Source organism: Neoarius graeffei, chromosome 11 (genome assembly GCF_027579695.1).
Source record: "Neoarius graeffei isolate fNeoGra1 chromosome 11, fNeoGra1.pri, whole genome shotgun sequence".
In the NCBI taxonomy this organism is placed as follows: domain Eukaryota; kingdom Metazoa; phylum Chordata; class Actinopteri; order Siluriformes; family Ariidae; genus Neoarius; species Neoarius graeffei.
The window spans coordinates 79161480-79171925 of NC_083579.1; the positions used below are offsets into that span (position 1 = coordinate 79161480).

Below are 10446 nucleotides of genomic sequence, written 5' to 3' on the forward strand. Positions count from 1 at the left end.
ATAACGTAACATTCTCAATATAAAACTGCAAAGAATTTGGGGATTTTATGAAATCGAAAGGTCGTCTACCTGTAGCTTTAACCCTGAAAATACTTGTGCTATTATAAAATGAAGTAAATAAAACTATCAACATTTTGTAATATTCTATCAATTAAGGAACGGACATCTAAAATTTTAAGAATGCAGGTCATTTAGAGAAAGTTTACGGTTCTCTGGCTTTTCAGGGATATAGGACATGATGTGATGGTGCTGAAGTGCACATTGACTTGAGGATAATTCTTTTTCACCTGACTAACTCCAAGCAAACAAGTCCATTTAAATCGTCTACACTTAGCTTCTGGCACCTGGCGATCAATGGCTTGGTGTCACATCCTGGATGCCACATTGATTGCCCATGTGCAATAAGGCTTGACATGTTTAATTACATTTTTTTTATGATAGCTAATCAGATGGTGCACTTGTGTACATTATTATAATTCCCTCACCCACGACCGAGTTGTTAAAATCTGTTCCTTCTCATAATAAGACTTAACAACTTGTACGGTTTCAACCCAACTGGGCTATAAACTTTAATAATAATATCGGCACATGAGGTTAACACAGGGGCGTATCAAGCTTTCCAAAAGTGGGGGTGTTCTGGAATGGGGAAGCCATATCATTAGAAATCGGTTTATGGCTATATACACGCCCGGCGTGTACACTGTGATGTACTGTCAATGACTGATATGGAACTTTTTCATACCCATGGTCCATGGATGCAAATGAAAGGGAGGACAGCAGAAAACCTATAAATCCAGTTGACTCCAGCCAAGTTCTGCATTTCATGCAGAGATCGATCGTGTTGGGTTTTGGTGTTGTTACTGCCAGGGCTATGTAATTATTCAGTAAGTGAAGGCAAAAAGTATTGAGTGATAATTCTAGGTAACAGGATACTGTTCTATAACAGAGATGTCAGTATTGCTGCCTACACTGGTATACACTGATATAAACAAAACCAAAAACTTCACATAGCCCAAGAAGTCATACACAGTGTATAGATCATTCAACGTTTCATAATCACACAAGTCGACATGAGTCACATTAGCATAGCTAATATTGCCTCTCTCTCTCTCGCCGGCCAGTACGCTACTAACATTAAGCATTTCAATCAATACTGCCTTAAATAAAACTGGTGCACCACGGATCCTCGATCTTGAAATGAGTGCAGTGGTTGAGTGATTGAGCAGTAGGCTACTCAAAGTAGTGGCACGTTTGCAAGCCTGTGGGTGCAGGGGTAATGTAGTCAACTTACTTGGGTCTTCTTGAAAAAGGAGTCAGTCATCCCCTGCCTTTTCCTTTTCTGCATCCTTGTCAATATTGCACGACAAAAGAGGACAGCATTAATAGTCCTACGGAAATTAACACAATCTTTTAGGGCATGGCGCCTGGGACAACTGTTTGAACGACGGCATCACAAGCGCTTTGAGAAGGGTCTGTCTGCAGAGCCAGGCACAGTAAGCACCGCATGCGACGTCAAACCTGGAACGATGAATCAGGAGCGGTAAAACTGGTGTTGGCTCTGCAGCTCTGCAGACAGATCCCCTTCGCATGTTTGTAAACAAACCGACCGTTGCTAGGATGCGCGCGCAGCCTGGACTCAGAAACAATGGCGCTGCCCATAGACCGGCATTATGAGCTGTCAGATTATGCAAAACAATTGTCGTTACAAGACAATTGTCGTGGACACGGGGAGAACATGCAAACTCCGCAAAGAAAGGCCCTTGTCGGCCACGGGGCTCAAACCCGGACCTTCTTACTACACAGCCTGACAAAAAAAAAGTTGCTATTTGGATTTACAGTGTCTTGCAAAAGTATTCATCCCCTTTGATGTTTGTCCTGTTTTGTCGCATTAAAAGCTGGAATTAAAATGGATTTTTGGAGGGTTAGCACCACTTCATTTACACAACATGCCTACAACTTTAAAGGTGCACGTTGCTGTTGTTTCTTTTTATTGTAACACAAACAATAATTAAGATGAAAAAACAGAAATCTAGAGTATACATAGGTTCCCCCCAAGTCAATACTTTGTAGAGCCACCTTTTGCTGCAACTCCAGCTGCAAGTCTCTTGAGGTATGTCTCTATTAGCTTAGCACATCTAGCCACTGGGATTTTTGCCCATTCCTCAAGGCAAAACTACTCCAACTCCTTCAAGTTAGATGGGTTGTGTTGGTGGACAGCAATCTTCAAGTTATGACACAGATTCTCAAGTGGATTGAGGTCTGGGCTTTGGTTAGGCCATTCCAAGACATTTAAATGTTTCCCTTTAAACCACTGCAGTGTAGCTTTAGCAGTATGTTTAGGGTCATTGTCCTGCTGGAACGTGAACCTTCATCCCAATCTCAAACCTTTGGCTGCCTCAAACAGGTTTTCCTCCAGAATTGCCCTGTATTTAGTGGCATCCATCTTTCCTTCAGTCCTGACCAGCTTTCCTGTCCCTGCAGATGAAAAACATCCCCACAGTATGATGCTCACATCAGTGGAATTTTTTTTCTTCCTTGATGGCATGGGCATAAAATTAGGGCTCAGATTGTAAAAGAGTGGTTCAGGAAGCATGAGGAATCATTTTCACACACCACAGAGTCCTGACCTTAAAGAAGATATGCAGAACCTTTGTATTTAAATACATTTCTGAGTGGATAGTATCTCCATTCTTGACTCTTGTATGCTGCATAAATGGGAATAAAAAAATATATATTTTTGAGAGTTAAAATCAACCGCAAAGTTGGCATTGGAGCTGCCCCACTGAGCCAGCCAGCCCTGAGCACGTGACATCACAGCGGTAACCGGTTTTAAGGCCGAGGCCTTTGACAGCTATAGACCAAAGTCATATAAATAAAAATTTATGGTGAAAGTAAGAAATCCCGTTACCGACTTTTTCAACTAAGACTGATTTGACTTCACTGATTGTGGGTTGACTCTCATTAAAACAGGATGGGTGTTATAACTTATGCAACACACATGTACATGCATGCATTTTCACTGATAAAGCATCAAAGGCTAATTAAATAATCAGATGAACTGAGACAATCACATTCTGAAGCAAATTAAATAATCCTATACCAGTAACTTAAATACACAATACAAGTGACATGTATTAATCTAAATGCAGGTAAATAACGCATTGTTTTTGTTGTTTTTTTTATCCAAATGAGAGTCGGAGCTTACCTCTGTGTTCTCGCTTCTTGAAGGCCGATCTTGTGGCTGATTGTTTTGAAACAATCTGACTTTCAGTTGTTCGTTCAGTTCTCCGTTCATTCCGTGCTTCTTCCACGTGAGGATGAGATGGCAGCGATATCCAGTGGAGAAATCAGACGGCTGGTCCACTCATTCTCCATTTTCTCTCTACTGAGTACTCCGCCATTACTGCTCGGATCAGGCAATTACTAAAACCCAGGACAGGACGGGACGTCACTGGTTTTCGCAACAACCGTAGGGAGGTCACTGCCCGAGCGATAATATGTCACATCCCGTTCCATCCCGCGTTTTACCAACAACCCTCGGCTCACACTCCGGGAGAACTGGTGCAACTGAACTTACTTTCCTTTTAAAAAATCATAAAATAAAAGAAATGCTTTCCTTTTCTTGTAGTTTTATTTAATTGTTGGTACTGCACCCTCTTTCAATACAGGCTTATAGCTAACACTCCTGTAATGGAAACTTCTAATAAACACTTCAGAACGCTTAGCAGTTGTCTTTTCAGTTATTTATTATTGTAGATCATATAAAAGATATATAAAATAGGAAAGGAAAGAGAAGAATAGAAGAAGACACCACTTCAGTGATGCTGAGAGTACGCGCACTCTGAGTTGTGTTTTAGTAGCTGTTATCTATTATACTCTAAAGGCATTCGCTTACTGCTCGCGTCTTCACGTGATTGGCTCAATATTTTCTTTGAAACTTTGTTAAAGCATGCACCTGGCATGCTCTGGTATGTGCAGGCGGATGTGTAGTTAGGGAGAACTCAGGCACCCTGCTTATCACCACCAAGGCCACAGAAAGGCAATTACAACATGGGAAAAACAACTTTCTCAGTACAGTACACTAGGCCACTTGAGCTCAACACACAGAAACACAGAGAATAGGAATGTTCATCCACTAAATTTCCCTCATATTTCCCCCCTTTTTATCCTACAGGATAATAATTGCTAAAGAAAGAAATGTACACAATTTCAGTGGTAAGAGTTCCCAGAGAGATTCAACTTAACATGTCATTGAGTGTACAGGGATAATGCTAAGGCTGTTTTGTAAGACATAGATGTCTTAAGTTAATGCTAGCTGTTAGGACTGGGACTGTTTTGGCCTCTAGAGGCCACTGTTATTTCCTTTCTGGTCATGTTTGTTTTGGGCCTCTAGAGGTCACCACTGTGTTCTGTTTTTGTCTCATTGCCTGTTTCCTGCCCCGCCCTGTCCTTAATTAGTTTGTGTATTTATACCCCTGAGTTCAGTCCTCTTGTCATGGAGTCTTTGTGCTGTTATGTTTAGCTCCAGTTACCTCTGTTCCGATTTCCTCGCCCATGTCTTTGTGGTTTTTGTACTTTGCTTTCTTTTGGACTTTTTGGACTTTGTGTTTACCGTTTTGGATCCTCTGAGCATTTGTATTTTTGCCTCTTCTTTTCTGGTTTTTTGGCTCTTTGTTTCTTTGAACTTTTGTTTTTTTCCTGGTTATCTTCTGAGCATTTGGATTATACTTTTGTTTTTGCCTTGGATTGTAAATAATGTAAATAAACCTTTTGATACTTTTTCTACTTCCACCTCACGCCTCTGCATTTGAGTCATTCCCCTGGTGGCCTAGTGGGGGTTTGCTGGATTATCACACCAGCGAACCAGGTTTGAATCCCAGCATAACACTAGCAAGCTATATACATAGGTCAGGAAACAATAGAATAGAAAAGCAACCACAAATGAGTGTGTTTTAAGCTAGGGCTAATTTCATATCAGCTATGCTGATGTCGTCAAATGGTGGGTTGTAGTCTTCATGCGGGTTTGCAGACCAGTCATCTGGGTCTATTTTCACCATCTGGTAACCAATATTTGTCAGCTGCCTCTGAAACACAGACATACAACATTGACAGAAAACAGGGAGCAAACATCGCATCACAATCACTAAACCCAGGACCAGTATGGTGGATGGAATCAGAGTCTTCCATCCACTGAACCAACACCATCAGCTGTCTTCAACTCCTCCATGTTCATCTGCTCATAATTGTTCAGCAACCTTGCGCATCTTGTTCAGTGCCTCAGTGATGTTACCGAGTTAACCCTTGCCCTTCTTGACGTATATTGGTGCTCAGAGGGTGGGCACACCCTATCAGCCCTCGTCCCACCTCACCGGGACTTGGAGGAAACTCGAAACCTTAAGACTTATCTATCGGCTAGACACCGAAATACTCTTCCCTATTGAGGGTGTGTGTGTGATTGATGTGATACTCACACTGTTCCATGTAGTGATGCCTTTCTTCCTCATGAGCTGTAGTCAGTGTCTGGGTCACTTAGGCCTTCTTTTCCCTCCTGCTCAGCCGGTTCAGGAACCCTCCTGCAGTGGCTAGCGTGGATCCATGTCACTCTGCCTGTGACTTTCACTGCCGTTGGGGTCGTGAGCAGGACCTGGAATGGGCTATTCCACCGTGGCTTGTTCCACTTGGTTCGTCGGAAGTCCTTCACCACTATCCAATCCCCTGGTTGTAGATCATGCAGAAGTCCCTCAGGGGGGCTTGGGAAGTGCTTCTTTTACCTGTTTGTGGATAGATTTCAAAGCAGAGGACAGCATTGCACAGTAATTCAACATTGCATCATCACACAGTGTGGTGTCTGGCAGTGTTCCTTGGGCTGGCCCTATCCCCGTGTTGGGTACTCGTCCAAACAGAATTTCAAATGGGCTTAACCAATATTTAGGCCTAGTTTGCATCCTCATTTGTGTGAGTACTACAGGGAGGACCTTTGTCCATCCTAGCCCTGTTTCTGCACAAACTTTGCTTAGTTTATTTTAAGGGACCCATTTTCCCTCTCTACTGCTCCTGCACTGCCAGGATGGTAATTACAATGTTGTTTCAGGTCTATCCCTAGGAATGCTCCTATTTTCTTTAGGGCTGCATTAACAAAGGTGTTCCATTGTCACTTGAGATTTTGTTAGGTATACCCCACCTAGGAATTATATCTCTCAGGAGTGCTTTGACTACCACCTCTGAGTCTTGTTTAGCTGTGGGGAATACTTCAACCCATTTTGAAAACATGTCAACTATTACCAGGCAATACCTTTTCCCTTCACTAGGTGTCAGTTCAATGAAGTCCATTTGGAGATGATCAAATGGTTTGTCTGGTATTAGGTGTGCTGCTTGAGTTAGTTTGATACCTTGACCATCATTATGTTTTGCACATATCAAGCATTGCTTGCAAAATTTCGCAGCATAATTTGAAAACCCCTTTGTGAACCATCTCTGTTACTTCTGCTACCATCCCCCCCTTTTGACACATGGGTGAGCCCATGTGCCAATTTTGCATAGAAAGGGAACGTGTTTTGGTAGACAGGGGCGGCCTGAAGGACAAACCTAGACCAAGTTTGCAAAGATACAGCTGGCCTGTTTCCAGACTCGTCTCTCATCCTGGGTGGCAGTGCTCTGAAGGTCCACTAGCTGTAAACAGGAGGTAGAAACCTGAGGAAAAGCAAGGTTAGAGGGTGAACTGGAAGCTGAGGCTGCACACTTAGTTGCCGCGTCCTCCCAGTCATTTCCTTGAGACACAAGATCAGTATTGTTAGTATGGGCAGCACACTTGCACACAGCAATGGCTCTAGGGAGTAGAATAGCATCCAACAACTCAGAGACCAGTTTATGATGTGCAATGGGAGATCCTGTGCAAGTGAGAAAATTTCTGTGTTTCCAAATGGTGCCAAAATCATGCACAATGCCGAATGTGTACCTACTGTCCGTAAAAATATTGACAGATTGCCCTGCAGCTAATTTGCATGCCTCGATAAGGGCACAGAGCTCTGCGGCCTGCGTCGACAGGTTTGAGGGCAGACACGAGCCTTGAGGACCTCGTGATCTGAGACTATGGCAAAATCTACTTTGTTCTTTCCCGTCCCTGGGTTTCTGGAGGCTGAACCATCCACATAAAGGACCATGTCTGTGTAACTCTGCCTACCTAGGTAGGCTCTGGTATCTAATAAATCGTCTAAAAAATCAGGTCTCCTTGTCTTATCCTTAGGTTCATACAGGAGGACTGCGGTAATGAATACTTATTACTGTATTAAGCCGTTCCAACCCACAATAACACATGCACACCAATCAGGTTATAGGAAAAGGGTTCTGTGTTATAGAAAATATGATGGAAGTCAATGCATGTCAATTCAGTGTGTATGAAACAAAATAAAAATGAGTGTTGTGTGGTGTAAAACTAAACTGAAATCATGCTTATCATCAACTGTGTGTATTATGTACCTTCAATACTATCCTTTCACAGGTAATATGAAATATTAATGCAGATCATTAAAGTTCTCTTGAACCATATAGAACGGGTTCACTATAATATGAAATACCAATGCAGATTATATAAGTTTGTTCTTAACTATAGACAAGTGCAGCAATAATATGAAATACCAATGCAGATCAAGGAAAGTCTGCACAACTGCATAGGACAGACACAGTAGGCCTATAATATGAAATATCAATGTAGATCATTAAACCAATAACCCTATGTTGGATCCAACAGCCCAAAAGGAAAAAAGAAAAAAAAACGTGTAAGACCTTAAAAATTGAGATCTCAAATGGAAAAAAAAATGTGTTAAAAGGGTTCAGTCGAAAAAATGTGTGTGTACAAAAAAAATAGTTCTGTGTTCCGATTCGAACGTTCACAATGTTCCAATCATATCACTCCCTTGATGGTGACCAATCAGTCCTTGGAAGACGTAGGATAATGTGGCAGCGACAGCAGTGGAATCCACAGCACAGTGATGCACAGCACTCGAACCGGGTGGGGAAAAAAACAGCCTGCACACACGTGTGTAAAGCGATTAGCAAGACTAGATTACAAAACTATGCAGTTCATCGTTACTTTCGGCTAAATATCATATTTTCCGTGTCATTACTTCCTAACATGAACATACAACAACTGTGTGCACTGAAAAGGTGTTTTCATTGAATATTTTTTTATTGAATAAGTCTGCTAGCTTATCCAGCCAGAAAACCTAGCCATGCGGCTAACATAGCTAACCCAGTATCTCACAGTCATGCACATTACATCATAATAACATGATGCTTTCGACTTCATGTCAAATTATGCATACCAAAACAAAAACATATCCTGACTGGTTCATTTTCCATTTCCTATGCATACTGAATAAGATAGTTACGTGTTCACGCAGTATAGTTGATTAGCTTACAACTCACCAGGATATCTTCAAATCAAAAACAGCTCTTCAAAAGAAATCACAACTTCTCAGGATCAAAAACTTTAGTTGTGTCAGTGTATAGGGTCATGTAGTGGTATTCTGTGTATGATCTAAAATTATCTTATCTTCAGGGATGTGATTTTTCCGCGAATTCGCAGAATTCCGCTTTTTTCACCTCAAAACTTGAAGAAAAATTTTTTTCCGATTTTTCCCTCATCCACATCCTATTCATTCCGACTTTGTTTGAAAGATGGCAGCCTCGGATTTGCATCTTTATGCCTCGATCACGGAGGCTGCCATCTTTCAACTCTTTGTTTGAAGCGAGCTTACGTACAGCTATCTAACAAGCGCGTTCATTGGTTGTTACAGAGCGATGAGCCAATCACGTACCTCATTTCATCTTAATGACGTAATTGCGTAAATGACGTAATTACGTCAATGAGATGAAACGAGGTGTGTGATTGGCTCATCGCTCTGTAACAACCACTGAACGCGCTTGTTAGATAGCTGTACGTAAGCTCGCTTCAAACAAAGAGTTGAAAGATGGCAACCTCCGTGATCGAGGCGTAAAGATGCAAATCAAGTTAAAGAAATCGACAGAATAGTGAAAAAAAAGTTCCGCTGGGAATGGTTGGAGAAAAACCGCGGCTCGCCTCGGGGCGAATTACATCACAAGGCGCGGGGCTAGCGGGCCCTGCTCGCGCTGGTTCTTTGGGGTGTGTGTGTGTGAGAGAGAGAGAGAGTGTGTGTGAGTGAGAGAGTGAGTGAGAGTGTGTGTGTGTGTGTGTGTGTGTGTGTGTGCGCGAGCGAGCGAGCGAGAGTGAGTGAGTGAGCGAGAGTGTGTGTGAGAGTGAGCGAGAGTGTGTGTGTGTGTGAGAGTGAGCGAGAGTGTGTGTGTCAGAGTTGCATGTTGACCATTAAATTGGCTTGAATTTGTTAATCATGACAAGTTTTTTCTTGTGTGTTTGCTTGCCATTTTAGTACAATTTTTAAGTCAGAAAACCCCAGGAGCTTCGGGGGGCTTCCCCCCTTGTCCCCCCACCAGGCCGCTGCCCTGGACCAGCTGGGGGCCTGCGGCCCCCAGCCCCCCGGCTAAAATTTTCAGATAATTTCACCAGCCCCAAATCACATCCCTGTATCTTCTATCTTATCTAAGATCGTCTTATCTCCTCATCTCCGTGTTGCAGTGGATGGAGCGTGTGAGAAATAAAGAAAAAAAGTATCGTTCTCCTTATGGGGGGTTTTAGGGAGTATCTGCCAATATCCCAACTACCACTAACATGAATGTAACATTTGGGGACTGTCCACTATGGGTGAATGAATGAAAGTAGTCAATGTGTGAATGCAATGCAGTAAAAACCAGTATGTGAGTGTAGTGAAATAAGAATCAGTGTGTGAGTGTGATGCAGTGATTTATAAGGGTTACACTCTCTCCCTCTAGATCGCATGAGTCTCTGCATGCGAGTAAGGCTTAACAGAGACCTGCAGCGACTGAAGAAGCGCAGTTTCTAAATTCTCAAAGAAGGACCTAAGGGCTAAAATCAGGGGTTTCCCTAACTCGTCATAAATCAGTTTATGGGGCTGATGCTTTGGCCTGCTTGAGCGTCTGACTTCAGGCTGTTCTTCTTGCATAACTGCATCTTCAATGTTTTCAGGCTTTGAATTAGGGAGAGGTGCAGGTTTTGGTTCATGGATGTCAATTGCGACATAGTCTGGGCTCTGAGCTCTGCTTGGTGATGCAACAGTTTCAACCTCTGGAGAGGCTACTTGAGGCTCAGGCTGGGCTTCATTACCAGGTGGTTCAGAGGTGGCTTCAGATCTGTGTGTGACATTGGTAGGCACCTCAGCAAGTGATCTGACAGTTGGCTCCTGTGTATGGTCTTCCTTCAGTATGCAAGGTTCATTAGTGATAAATTCTGGCACTTGTGTAACTGGATACAACTCGTCCATACTGTCAGATGTTTCACCTTCCAGATCATCTGGACATCCTGGCTGGTCTTTAGTTCTTTGGGCTCTAGAT

The 10446-nt window shown here is 42.7% G+C and overlaps 1 long non-coding RNA gene across 1 annotated transcript; it reads right to left on the bottom strand.

Annotated features, from left to right (window-relative positions):
• Positions 1-3728: 3728 nt before the first annotated feature.
• LOC132894006 (uncharacterized) lies at positions 3729-7746 on the bottom strand. The gene is made up of 2 exons (XR_009655606.1): positions 5472-7746; positions 3729-5084 (listed from the first exon to the last, which is right to left on the bottom strand). It is a non-coding gene; the product is annotated as an uncharacterized LOC132894006 (long non-coding RNA).
• Positions 7747-10446: the final 2700 nt, after the last annotated feature.